Source organism: Triturus cristatus, chromosome 2_2 (assembly GCF_964204655.1).
Source record: "Triturus cristatus chromosome 2_2, aTriCri1.1, whole genome shotgun sequence".
NCBI lineage: Eukaryota > Metazoa > Chordata > Amphibia > Caudata > Salamandridae > Triturus > Triturus cristatus.
The window spans coordinates 242191699-242206575 of NC_140582.1; positions in this window are offsets into that span (position 1 = coordinate 242191699).

Consider the following 14877-nt stretch of genomic DNA (forward strand, 5'->3'; position numbering starts at 1 on the left):
GGGGACAAACTCAGTAAGTGTTGGACAATCTGTTTTGTCGTCAAAAGGGGGTACCCTGTGATGTGAGGCCGAATCCATTACCGGGATCGTCTCGAGGATTTTAAGTATTTTCATCTGAAAATAATTCGCCATATCGTCACACCTTGTGTCCTGCTCATCTGCTTTTATGGGGGGGTCTGGAGTTTTCGTTAGAAGCTTTACAATCTTAAACATTTCCCTAGGGGCATTGGCGGCGGATTCGATTTTATTCGCAAAAAATGCCGTTTTGGTGGTAGTGAGAGTGGTTTTATATTTCTTCAATGTGGCTTTGTAGCTAATCTTCCTTTCCACACTGAAATCCTTCCGCCAATGACGTTCTGCCCTTTTACATTCTTGTTTCAATGATCTTAACTCTGAGGTGAACCATGGATGTTTCAGCTCTCCCTTCCTAATTGTTGTGGATTTTTTCGGTAGAACCTTATCTAGGGAATGGGTAATCCACAGATTAAAACTGTTGACAGCCCCGTCCAGATTAGAGTTATCCAGTGGCTTAGTGCTTTCTAATTGTCCCTTCCACTCATCCATGTTAAGTTTTGTCCAAGCTCTTATTAGTCCTCTATTTGAGGAGGTATTAGTGGTCATCCTGGAGATTTTCCAGTGAAAAGGAATCACCGAGTGATCCGACCAGGGGACAGGGTAAGGTTCCAGGACTGTTATGTTCACCATATTGGTAAAAATGGGTTCAAGTGTATTTCCTGACTTGTGCATAGGGCGCCGAACCTTAAGATTGAGGTTGTAGCTCTCTAAGTCTTTTTCTAGGTCTTTCGCTGCCCTATCTCCTGACTTATTAAAGTGGAGGTTGAAATCTCCTAATAGCAGGAAATTCGTGACCGTGCAGACCCCTCCTATAACTGCCTCCAGTAGGCTTTCATGAAACCTGCCGAGGGGGCCTGGTGGTCTATATATCAACATCCCTGTTACTGAGCTCTCACATGAGGGGTGGAGGGTAAAATGTGTGCTTTCGCATCCCTGGATCCCACTGTCCTGTAGTCGACAGCTTATACTCTCCCTGTGGATAATTGCAATCCCTCCTCCTGCCCTCCCTGGACGATCTTTGTGTTGTACTATGTATCCTGGGGGCAGTGCCTCGACCAGATCTGGGCCAGAATGTTCCCCCAGCCAAGTCTCCACAAGAAACAGGACGTCAAGATCTCCGGAGGAGATTAAAAGTGAGACTTCCTCCTTATGTCCAGGCAGGGAACGACAGTTCAGTAAAGCCATCCTCAAGTTCGTAGTCTGTTTAGACTCCTCAAAAACCTGTTCCGATGCCTGAAAATGGCAATGATTACATGCTCGGTGGCCTTTCATCAAATTTATCGTATGTAAGCATCGGGGAATAGTAACTCCCTTGAATGCTAGAAGGTCATCCCGGGTATAAACTCTTACCTGAGAAGAGTGTCCAGGCCTGAGGCCCGATCGTGCGCGAACGGGCGCAAACGGGCTTTCCTCTGGCGCTCCTCCGGCGCTCATCAGGCGCTCCCGCTGCGCGTTACCGCTGCGCGTCCTCATGGCCTGCTTATGAAGGCTCTCCTCCCAAGCGCCTGAGCGCTAGAGCGCTGCTGGCGAAAATGGCGCCGGGAAACGGCGCTTCCTCACCAAAGATGGCGTCCTAAGGTGATCCGGGGCCCGCTCTAAAAGCGGTGATTTAGTCGCCAATGCAAACTTTTTAAAATGCAAGTGGGGGGCATACATTTTTAGCTCCTCACGTACACTTTGATGTTTACGTCCAGCATTTAGCCCAGAAACATTCCAACATAGACATTTGATTATCCCCATGTTAAAGCTAAGAATACCTCATAACCCATAGATTCTCCTACAATGGCACCGATCAGCATCTCTCCCTCAAAGTCTAGAAATATCAATTCAATACTCCCCTTGTTTTTACCCTGCACCATAACCCTAACACCACCCCCAGCCCTCAACCGGCCCTCCCAACCCCCACCCCGTGTCTACAGAAAGGAATCACCCCCTCATTGCTGTCCAAAAAAGACAGCCCTAGAGGCAGATCACACGCAGAGTGCAACCTAGCCATTCATAAAGCAAAAAGGAAAAAGCATACAGCAGTTAGAAAAAGGAAAAAAAGGAAAAATGAAGACCACCATTACATAAAACAAGGATGCGCACATAGGGAAAAAAATCGAAGTTGTAAACTCTAATTATTTAGAAATCCCCTGCAGGCATCTGTTCAAAACTTCTTGAGCCTCCTGGTCCGTGTACACCAGTTGCAATTGGCCATCTCTAATAATCTTTAAGCGTCCCAGTTCCTGCAGGAGAACCTGTGCCCCCTTAGCTTTTAAAAGGTCAATTCATTGGCATAGTTTCCATCCTCTATCCATTGTAGTTTTACAGAAGTCCGATCTACCAAACACTGAGAAGGAATCCAGCTGAATAGGAGAAGTAGGCCGAGCCTTAATAGAGACCGCTTGTCTGAGTAAGAAGTTACCAAAATTAATAAGAAAAGGTCTGGGAAAGCGCACTGCAGATTGGTTAGAGACCAGTGGCAATCTATGTGCTCGTTGGATTTAGCTATCACAGTCCCAATCAGCCAAATCTGGGAAAATCTTTTGAAAGAGGTGGACAATATAAATTCGGGAATCCGTACCCTCCAATCCTTCAGGAACCCAAAAATGTAAAAGATTATTTCGCCATTGGTGATTCTGCAGATCATCAATTTTCCCTTGCATAATTCTGAGCTGGGTGTCTTGTGCATCTGAAATTTTGGCTACCTTAGTCACATAATCCTCTCTGTCAGTGACCCGTTGCTGTAACTCCGTAATATCCGATGTATCTGTAGTAATAATGCTCCCAGACGAAATGTTGAGGAAAACAAGTTTATTAGCCAAGGATCCTTCAGCCTCCCGCTGCTGTCTGCCAACGTTCTACACGGAGCTTCTGCCCCAACATTCTAAACCTGGGCTGACCCATTAGGCGAGGAGGAGAGGGGGGGGGGGGGGAAATGGGGAGGGAGAAAACTGGACCAGATTACAACAGTAAGAGAGGCCACTTGGCTTTTTACCTCGGAAAGAGACTGTTTAATTTATGCGCTATCAGCTCTAGCTTGAGCATAGTACACTTGAGCCTCTTCTCTTTGAGCTTGCAGTGCTTGAAGAATCACTGTAAGCAAAGCCTCATTAGCCTCAAAAGGTACTACCCGTACACTAGTTGAATGTGTACCTCCGTATCAATTGAGATGGCTGAGGAGGCCAAGGGAGAGCGGTCTAGAGCGTGTGCAGGAATGCCCCTAGTATTAGAGTCCATCAATTCAAGGGTTAATTTTCCCGGCCCAGTAGCTTGAGGTCCTTGTTTTACCTGAAATCCAATTGCTGGACCAGACCCAGAGAGCCGCGATATCAAATTCTTGACTCCTCCCTTTTTTCGTAACCCACTTCCAAAGAGGGCTAATGGCTGAAGCTAATTTGCCAGAGTTGATGGTGCCTTGCTTACTGGATCCCTTTTTGTGTAATCTCTGTGTTTCAGGTTTAGCACCATCTTTATTATATTGTGATGGTAAATCAGAAAGATCAACAGATTCAACATGCTGCCCCTCCTTACTTGCAGATATAGTAACCCAGCTGCTGTTAGTAATGTGTAAGCTGCCCTCATCCACAGGACTTCTCTCTAGTAAGCTGGCATTATTAGGAGGAGAGGATATAATTGGGTAGTAGGCCCCTTCCATGGACTTCTCATTGTGGCACCCACTAGACATCTAACATTGCTTGGACAGGCATGCACGTTTCTCCAATACAGTGAATTATGGGAGCTGGCCATGTGTCCTGGTAAAGAAAACCATTTACTTGAATGAGGGGAACATTTATCTTTACTGCAGGTGTAGCAAATATGGAGTCTTTGTGATATAGATGGCAAAGTCAAAGCATATAAGAGAAACCCATGATATAAGCTTCATTACTGACCCTGAAATTCTAAAAAGAAAACTATGCTGTGCTTTTTTATAAATTGCAATTCTAGACTTAAAAACATTTAATGGGGAAGTATAAGCACTTCTCAGCAAGAGTGTATAATAACAAACAAATAATAGGTAGTGCCATCGTTTTGAAATTTGCCAGAACTAATATAGAGTAAATAATATTATTCACTTCTTAATAGGAATTTATAGGCCACTATGCAGGGGGGTGTTTGTTGTCTAGCTTACATACTTTTTATTTTCTAAAAAACAAGTTCAAGATTGTGCATTTCAAAGCATATTAAGCTAGTATCACTGGCCAAAAATGATCCAGGCTATTCACAACGGTATGTTACACTTGTGAGTAAAAGTTTACACTTACACTTTTGACTAGCCTAAATTCCTTTGGTATTCAAATACTTTGAGTGTAAAATTACTCAAAAGTGTAGACTTACAGATCTCCACTCCCTAAAACAAGAGAAAAGAGCCACATTTATGAATGTAAGTTACTATTGCCAAAAAGAAACAGTAGTAAGTCCAGTACCACAAATTGCCAGCCATTTACTCTGCAACACTTTCCCATAGAAAATAATGTTAAAATAAATTACACAAAATAGTTGTACAAATATAAATAATATATAATTTATTGTTGCACAAAATATAAAAATACAACTTGTATAATTTATATAAAATATTTTATTAATCTTTTTCAATTTAATGTAACATTGCATTTTATTAAAATATAGTTAAATTACTTTGAAATAATTCTATACATAACTGTTAATAATTATTAATTCATAATAAAGTTAATTTAATTTATTGTAATATATTTATTTAGTCATAGATTTAACTCAAAGTAAGTTAGTAGTTCTGCTACGTTTTTCTTTTGTTCTTCATTTGAAATAAATATAATCAATTAACTGATAATAATATTTAACATACAAATATTTTCACTATTTCTTTCCAAGTTTAATAAACTGTTTACTTTTCCCGATACATTGCCATACCACGATATACGCCCTAACTGCTGAGCCTTTCCGTGGTAAAGTACAGGGACAAGCAAAATAAATCTTATTTAACAAAACAAATTAGCAAACCTATTTTTATGTTAATTATTATTGTGAATTACTGCAGCATGATTAACTTAATTTTAAACAAAACCTTTAATTAATTTGAATATATTAAATTAAAAATATGTTTGTGAAGTTTAAATTAAAAAATACATTTCCACTTAAAGCGAAAATACATATATGTTTATGCATGAATAATTATTAACAGTGATGTATAGAATTAATTAAAAGTAATTTTTGACCTTTTGTGATCTCACTTTTTCTCTCATTTATCTCCATCTCCTACTCTCTGTTCCCTCTTCCATTTTCATCCTTATCTATTCTACTCTCTGATTTCCCTGTGTCGTACTTTAATATTCGGGACCGCGTAGGGGACAGGGCCCTACCCCTGTCTATCTTGGTATTAGCGAACCGCAAATGGTAAATGCGGCATGTACGAGTGCTTTATATACCGTTCTAGCTATGAATGCACTGTGTACACGTTATTCTGCTTCACTACGCGGGTTCCATTTTGGAAGCAGTGGCCATCTTGTCATTGCCCTCACATAGGCTATAATGGAGTAAATACGGGCCTCACAGTACATGGGCTTTCCCTCTGACTTCTCTGTGACCTGGGCAGCTGGCTCTGCTGCCCCGGGTCAAACCGGTCTCACGAGCTCCCCTTCCTCCGTCCACCTGTGATTAGCATCAGGGCTTGACCCGTCATAAAACCCTTTCATTCTACACAATCCCCTGGCTAATCTCTTCCACACCTGCTTGTTCCTGCTTTATGACTTGTTTCCCAAAACAGGAGATGCTCATGTTTATTGGGGGGTCTATTTACATCAAACGTGGGATCTGAACCTTACTGTGTAAATCATTGTGGGCTGGCCGAACTGGAATGTGGGATGGTCATTATGACTCTGCTTTTTCGTTTGTAATGTATATCTTTATATGGCCATATCGTAAACCAAGGAATGTGTGCCTGGAGCATGATATTTTGTACTTAAGGAGAAGTCCGTTCCTATGATTTTCAGCAGTCTCCTGAGAACATACACGCTGTTGTACTTCTAGGATACCTGTCATTGGTCTGCAGCCAATAAACGAATCTTTGACTTCACCCAGAAGACTCTGTGTTTCTGTAGGTCCGGAACAGGGTGAACCCAGAAGTCATAGGGTGTGTGCCCCTGCACCGCTGGGTCTAAAATACCCAGTACTTCAGTTTGGCGCCCAACTCGGGACGATTTCAGCGGTACCAGTCCAAGCCAGAGGTTCGTGAGGAGCTTCGTGTGGAAATTCCGGAGGAAGGCCGCCACTTCATCGACCCCTGCATGTCGACGTGGTCCGAAAGTCTTTTCTGCGAGGTTCTCCGCGTCCCGACGGCTACGAAGGACTGCTGCCCTGATTAATCGACCTGTTTTGGACCCTTGACGAGTTTTGAGAGAGCGAAACAATCGAGAGAGTCTTCTGGTGACGCCATCGATCAGCAATATTCAGTTCAGTATAAGTGGAGCGTCTCCTATTTGTTTTTGGTATCCTTCGGGATCGTTTGATTTGGTAAGTTGGTACTTTGGAGTTTGCAAACGCCAAAACCAGAGGACTCGTGTATTCACGAGAATATCGTAATCGATAATCCTTTGACGTTTGGATCTAGACTAGTGAGCAAAGATGCCTGGTTCTGGACTATTTGGTAGAATATTCTGTTTGGGTTGTGGAAAAGATTTCCAGCTAGAGGAATCATGTCCGGTTCCTCCGGTTGGAACTCCAACTTATGAGCTCTATGTAAAACATGGCGTAGGCCCCATTGCATATAACGAAGTGTGGATCCACTACACCAGGAAAGATGGTGTTTTAAAATGGCCCCAAAATGGTAGTTTTGATACCGATATTTTAGATAATTTGGAAATTAAATTGTTTAAGAAGAAAGCCCGGCCGGCGATGTTTGATTCTTTCCGCTTATGGCGAAAGGAAGCCAAACAAAAGGAAATTAAATTAGCGAAAAAGAATAAGAGAGAGAGAGGTATGTCAGTAATGCAAGCAGCTGTACAATTTAAAGACAATGAGGAGGAACAGATGAGCGAGCAATTGCACAGGCAGCGTAAGTTAGGGATTGACAAATGTTACCCAGCTTTTGCCACATTCTAAGCAGAATGAGTCCGAAGAAAAGGAGAAAGATCCCCTGATGTCACATTTGTTGAGTTCGCCACCCCCGTATGCTCAAACTGCCATGGCCCCTCCCCAGCTTGTAAATATGCCGCCTCCAGTGCATATACTGCAAGCCTTGCCGCAACCGCCAGTTGCTTTGCAGCCAGTTCCTATCCCTGTAGCGCAGCCCTCTCAAGCGCCGCCAGTTGTGCTTCCAACAGCCCCCGCACTTCCTGCGACTTTGCCTAATACAGCAGCTGCCTCCCCTCACACTCTTCCTTCCACCACTCCAGTACCCGTCTCTACATCCTCTTTTCTTCCCTCTGTTTTTCCCCCTGTTCTCGCCTCAGCTTCTCCTTCAGCGCGACAGCGCTTAGCTAATGTGGTTACTACATTAATGTCTCCTCTCTTTGAGTCATCTGGTGCGACTCCTGGTTTACAGCGTAAGCAGTTGCGCAGCCAATTGCCTAACCCCGATGAGAAAAAGGTAATAGATAACATGGCGCGTAGATGGATCGTTTTTCCTTCACTGTATCATGTGGAATCAGTTGTCAACGTTTTCCATCAATGGGATGCCCCGAAACAGAGATATGTGTTTGAGAAAATGTGCGAAATTCTCTGTGAAGAATTGGAGGATAGTGGTAAAAATCCAAACCCGCAGGAATTGTGTAGAGTGAGGTTCGATTTTGGAACTGGTATAATTGTGGACCGCGAAGTAGATAAAGCAGTTGCGGTTGTATTGTCCTTTAGAAATGACGATTGCCAACAGTCATTGTTTGAACAAGAGGTCCTTGTGGGGAAAAAGGCAAAAGCGCGCCAATACCCTATGAGAGAAGTTCCCCCGGTATGGAAGGAAGCGGTTGCAGCTGCCGGTGGTAACCCCGCTGTGGCAGCGCATTTCCAGCGTGTTTGGGTGCATGTTCCATGGAAGCGCTCTGAGGTGTTAGCGCTTAAGCAGTCCTTGCCTGATCCCCGTAAAAACCCAGCAGGTTACTACAAAGAGTTGTCACAGACGGCAGGGTCATGCATTATGAATCTGGCCGACATAGACATGTTGTTTGGTAATGTTGTTCCACAGCCTCTATGGGGATCAATTCGTAATGTAGATCACAATGCAGAACTAGGGGATACATGGGCTAACATTGTTGCTGCTGATGCTAGACAAACTGGTGGTGCGAAACCAGAACCTTTAGTAGCTGAATTGCCTGGTAGAATCATCACGTATATGAAGACAATAATGCCTGCGATGCGCGTAAATTGGGACAAGTTATCTGCATGCAAGCAGAAGAAAGATGAGACAGTGTCAGACTTCTTTACTAGGTTTGAAGAAAAGTTTATTGATCACAGTTGGCAAGATATGAGTACTGAGGGTGACCAACGGCTGTTTGTGGACAAGTTTGTGCAGAATTTACTTCCTGACCTGTGTAAAAAGTTAAAAGATTCAGAAAGTTCTTGGGCTGTTTCTTCTTCAGCGCAAATACTGGCTACTGCACAGTATTATGAAAATAGAGATAAAGACGAGAAAGATAGAACAGAAAAGAAAACGAAGGAACTGAAGACAAAGGTCCTTTTACAGCAGGCCTATCCGCCACGTGGAGGTCAGAATAATTATAGGCAACCACAAGGTGTTTATCACCAACCCCAACAGTTTCAGAACAATCAGCAAATGAATGGGTATTACCAACCACGTGTCCCTGTAGGTCCCAACCAATGTTCATATTGCAAAGAGGAAGGTCATTTTAAATATAGTTGCCCTAAATTAATGCAGCGGAACGGTAACGCGTATGGCGCAAGAGGTAGGGGTGGTCAGCAAGCTCCTAGAGGCAGAGGGCGTGGAAATGCTCCCCAGAATGCGCGTCCTCTGCCGCCTCAAAATACCATCAATAGCTTTGATCAGCAAGCTAACGCGATTAGTAATACGGCCCAGTATTATAATAATGATTATTATGCAGAGGACGGTGATGCAGAGAATAATGACTACTAGGACAGCCGTAGACAGAGAGAGGGAGTTGTTTCAGTGCCAGTGGATCAGAGCGGACCATATGTTGAGGTGACTACAACAAATGTAACGGAGCCTTTTCTGCTAGACACTGGTGCTGCAAAGAGTTCAATCATGCATTCAAAACTCCCTGGCGCACCTTTGTCTGGCGATATAAATGTTTCAGTAGGTTTTTCTGGCGCCCCAGTTAGGAACCCGATTTCTAGTCCCATGTCACTTTCTGTTGGACCTTGCGAGCTGAAAGCACCCCTGATTCTGACAACAGGTTGTGGTGAGAATTTACTGGGATTAGATTTGTTGAAAAGATTGCACGCTACACTGTATTGTTCTCCTTCAGGAGTACAACTTACATTAGGCAAGAAAGTGATTTCCCCAATGTATTTGTCTAAAAATACAATGCCACCTGAATTGTCATCCCTTCCGGATGCCCTTTGGGCTACTGGTCCCAATGATGTGGGCCTCTTGGAGATACCGCCATATGTGGTGACTTTAAAGGCTAATGTCAGACTGCCACGTATTCCCCAGTACAAGATCTCTAATGAAGGGCAGAAAGCATTGTTAGACATTGTCAGCGACTTGATTAATAAGGGTGTGATTGAAGAGACAAGAGGCAACGTTTGCAATAGTCCGATTTTACCTGTCTTAAAACGAACGGATCCTTCACAGCCACCTGTTTACAGATTTGTGATCGATCTTAGAGAGGTTAATAAGATTGTTGTGCCACAGTTTCCGGTTGTCCCCGATATAACCGCCTTGTTAACGATGATTCCAGCCTCTGCTGCATGGTTTTCAGTGATCGATTTAAAGAATGCTTTCTTTAGTATTCCAATTGCAGAAGAGAGTAGGGACATTTTTGGGTTTAGTCTGGGAGGCCGTAGCTTCCGCTTCAAACGCGCTCCCCAGGGCTACTGTGAGAGTCCATCCATATACAGTCAGGCTTTGAAAGCGCAGCTTGATGCACTTGTTTTACCTAGTGGCGCTATCCTGATTCAGTACGTGGACGATTTACTGATCGCCGCGGATACTGAGAAGATTTGTAAAGAAGCCACATTGTCACTGTTGCGCCATTTATCCGCTTTCCATCACAAGGTGTCTCTCTCTAAGCTGCAATATTGTCGACAAGAGGTGACCTACTTAGGTCATCTCTTATCGAAGGAGGGAAGGAAACTGACCCCAGAAAGAATTCAAGCCATTGCACAGCTGAGTGTGCCAAAAACACAGAGAGAAGTACGTGCTTTCTTAGGCATCACTTCATACTGTAGGCATTGGATCCCTAGTTTTTCTTTATTGGCAAAACCTTTGTTAGCCTTAACATGCAAAGACACACCGAATCCTATCCCATGGTCTGAAGAGTGCCAGAAAAGTTTTGTGGAATTGCGTAATGCATTGTGTTCAGCACCTGTGTTGGGTACCCCCGACTACAGTAAGCCTTTTACATTGTATGTTCACGAGAAAGATGGATGTGCGTTGTCAGTGTTAACACAGCCTTGTGGCGACAGACCGCGCCCATGCGCATATTTTTCATCAACCTTGGACCCGGTAGCGAGGGCATTGCCAAGCTGTCTGAGAGCGACAGCTGCTGCAGCGATGTCTATCCGACAATCTGCTGGTTTGGTAATGGATAACACATTGATCGTTATGGTTCCACACGCTGTAGACACATTATTAAATAGGACCAAGACACAACACTTGACTAGTGCGCGGCTATCAGGTTATGAACTTACACTGTTAGCTAATCACATACACATAAAGAGATGCAATACGCTGAATCCAGCCACATTGTTGCCAATTCCAGCAGACTCAGATGAGATTGAGCAACATGACTGTCTGTTCAGGACAGAAGAAGAGACGAAAGGGAGAGTAGATCTAAAAGATACTCCCCTGACTGAGTGTGATGGCACTTTATGGGTAGATGGGTCATGTTTCAAGCTCCCTAATGGTGACACGAGTGCTGCATATGCTATCACGACTTTGCACACGGTCGTGGAAACTGCACGAGTGCCACATAATTCGGCCCAAGCAGCAGAATTAATCGCCCTCACGAGAGCATGTGTGTTGTCTGAAGGAATGAGAGTGAATATATACACAGATAGCCAGTACGCCTTTGGCGTGGCTCATAATTTTGGGCGTTTGTGGAAGGAACGTGGGTTCCTGACGTCGCATGGAGCTAAAATTCAGAATGGCAAGTTGGTGAATGATCTCCTTGAGTCACTGACCCTACCGTTGCAAGTTGCGATCATGAAATGCAGTGCGCACAGGAAAGTCACAGATGATGTTGGACGTGGGAATGCGTTTGCTGATGAGACCGCGAAAGAAACAGCACAGAATGTGAAGACTAGAATGTATGTTGCAGGTCCCGCAAGATGGGTTAATGATGTGGGAATGTGTGAGAACACAATAGAGAGTGTGAAGTCGCTTCAAGCTGAAGCCACAGAGGAAGAGTTAAGCAAGTGGAGAGAAAGTATGGGTAAGTTGGATGAGAATGGTTGTTGGATTGATCTGACAGAACATAGGCGATGGTTGTTGCCTGATGCATATGTGCTTCCAGTGGTTACTATGGCACATGGAATGGCACATATCAGTACGAAAGGTATATGCAAGCTGTTGGCTCCAGTATGGCAGAATGCTGGGATTCCCAAGTGTGCAGAGAATGTGGTCAAGAATTGCATAGTATGCTTGAAGTACAACCCTGGTAGGGGAACCCCAACTCCAGCTGGTCACTTTGTACCCCCATCATGTCCATTTGAAGTTTTGCAGCTGGACTTTATTCACATGGAAAGATGCACCAACCTGAAATATGTACTGGTGGTTGTTTGTGCTTTCTCAAAATGGATAGAGGCTTATCCTCTGAAAGATAACACTGCCCTATCCACAGCCAAAGCCCTTGTGAAGGAGTTTTTCCCTAGGTTTGGGATGCCAAGAATGGTGTGGTGTGATAACGGAAGTGAGTTTGTGGGTAAAGTGATGAAGAATGTATGTGAAGGGCTAGGGATAAAGCAGAAGTTCCATGCTGCAAATCACCCCCAATCGGCTGGATTAGTAGAACGCTACAATGGAGCTTTAAAGCTCAAGCTGGCCAAAATCCAGGCGAGCACCGGTCTTAAATGGCCTGACGCTCTGCCTCTAGCACTTCTGTCCACCAGAATGACCATACACTCACGAGTGGGACTTAGTCCTTATGAGGTCGTCTTTGGCCGCCCGGCTAATGTATGGGGCGTGCCAAGACCGGCGAAATTTAGTGAGATAGAACATCCAGTACTGCTCGATTACCTGTATGATTTGACTGTTAAACTGCGTGTTTTGCACCAACAGGTACATGATACTCTTCCCCAAGCCTCTAAACCTCCTGGACACCCTATCAACCCTGGTACGTGGGTGCTAGTCCGAAATTTCCAGCGCAAGAGCAACGACGAGCCTCGCTGGATCGGCCCTCATCTTGTTCTTCTTTCGACAAGATCAGCAGTGCGAGTGAAAGGGAAGAAGCACTGGATTCATGGTACCCACTGCAAAGTAGTCCCCTTGCCTCTGCCATATGACCAGTGGGTCAAGGAGGGTATCGCCGATTCAGAGACAGACATTGTACCTCGCTTTGTACCATTCAGCGACGCACGCATAAAAGGCACAGTTTCAGACCAAGAGAGTGACAATATTCTGCAGGAAGCTGTGCCGCCATCAAATCGACTGGACACCACTGAGCCTGAACTTTTGTTTCAAGACCAAACAGCACCTGGCTGTCTCCGCTATAATTTGAGACCTAGGCCCATGGACAAATAAAGATTTCCTCACTATTTTCCCTTTTGACATTTTTTTGCTCTCCCATCTGAAGGACTTTCTTGATTTTTGTTTTTCGAACCACCATCCGGGTTCTGCCGCAGGGTCGCGGTGCCAAGACTTTGGGGTACAGGCCGAAGACGCTAGGTCAACGGTTCTGGTTGGTCTAGGGCGTTTCCCTGGACTGACAGGCGTGCCTCTTAGCAGAAGAAACTCATCCACCGCGAGCGGCCCGAGTAGAGGATGGAGTTTTTTAAGATGGAGAGACCAATTGAGGAAATGAACTTTAACGCAAGGATGTGTAAAATTAAGAAAAGTAAATGTGTTGTCTTTTTGTGCCTTTTTACACTGTGTAGTATCATAATGTTTATTGTAGGATTTGTGTTTTTCTCCGCTCAAAAGCCCATTGCACCCACTGAACAGCCTATACCTCTTTCTACCGCCTCCTCTCACTCTTTTCACCCTTTGCCTGAGCACGAACAGACCAGACGATCAGAGTTTGTAAATAACTCGTTTATCCAGCTCTTGCACCAGCACCAACTGGTAATGAATACAACCAATTGCTGGGTGTGTGGGTTAATGCCCCATACCATTAACAAGGGTATTCCCTACCTAGTGTTGCCGTACAGTTACAATGGATCGTCATGGGCATTCCAAACCATGTTCCTCTATGCTCTAGATACATACTCCCCTCGCCAACCGCGTTCCATCAGACCTATCACCAATAATAAGGCTTTGATGAAAGGAGTTGCCGATATGAGTAGGGATATCGATGCATACTCATCCATTCCCAAAGAAGAGCTGAGACCTTATGTAGGATGGAACGCGACGGGGTATAGTATTAGTCTGGGTGAAAGACAGCGAAAAATCTCATCTCCAATCTGGGTCGTACCCCACATGGGTCGGTTCTGCTTACAGGGTAATGGTCAGAATCCTAGAGCTCAACTGGGAAGGAGTGACTGTACTGAAACGTACACCTTCCCGTCACAGTTTTCCCCTGCGTTTTCGGCTGCCAAGGGCACCTATTTCATCTGTCATGACCGAGCATATACATGGCTGCCCCCTGATTTCTCGGGCACATGTTATATTGCGAACTTGCTACCGCCGACATTTACTGCCGCCTCTGACTATCACAAGACCAGAGTTGTGAGAGGCGTGATTAGTAAGGAGGATACTGCCGGTCAGGAAGCAGGAGACTTCTTCCTGGGTTTCCTGCCGTTTTGGGGACCTATGGTCAATAGTAGGAACCTGAGACAGCTGACACGTGTGGTTGAATCCACTGTCAATGTAACGGCTGGTGCCCTTAGTAATCTGACAGCTGACCTCCAAGCGGATCGCCTTATGACTCTACAGAACCGCATGGTTCTAGACGTTATTCTTGCAGACCGCGGTGGGGTATGCAAGGTCATCCAATCCAGTTGCTGCATTTTCATACCAGATAATGCTCCAACAGTGTATCAAGCCATCTCCAAGCTCCATAAAATATCTGAATCCATACACGTGGATAAGGGAGATTGGTCACTGGTGGGGTGGTTCTGGGAATTGATATCTGCCTGGGGTTGGAAAGTTCTGATGGTCATTGGAATGATCTTAGCCATTCTTTTCCTGTTCTGTCTGTGCATACAGTGTGCTCCTGCGATATGTGGTCTCTGTGCTACATTATGTGTAAGGAAACCTGTATCGAGGGACGAACTAAGCAATAGGATGATGCTACAGCAACATCTCCATGACTTCGTGAACATTGACCTAGACTCGGATTAAGATGAGTATAGTGATTGCCTATGTAAGGGCAAAAGGAGGGTCTGTCGTACTTTAATATTCGGGACCGCGTAGGGGACAGGGCCCTACCCCTGTCTATCTTGGTATTAGCGAACCGCAAATGGTAAATGCGGCATGTACGAGTGCTTTATATACCGTTCTAGCTATGAATGCACTGTGTACACGTTATTCTGCTTCACTACGCGGGTTCCATT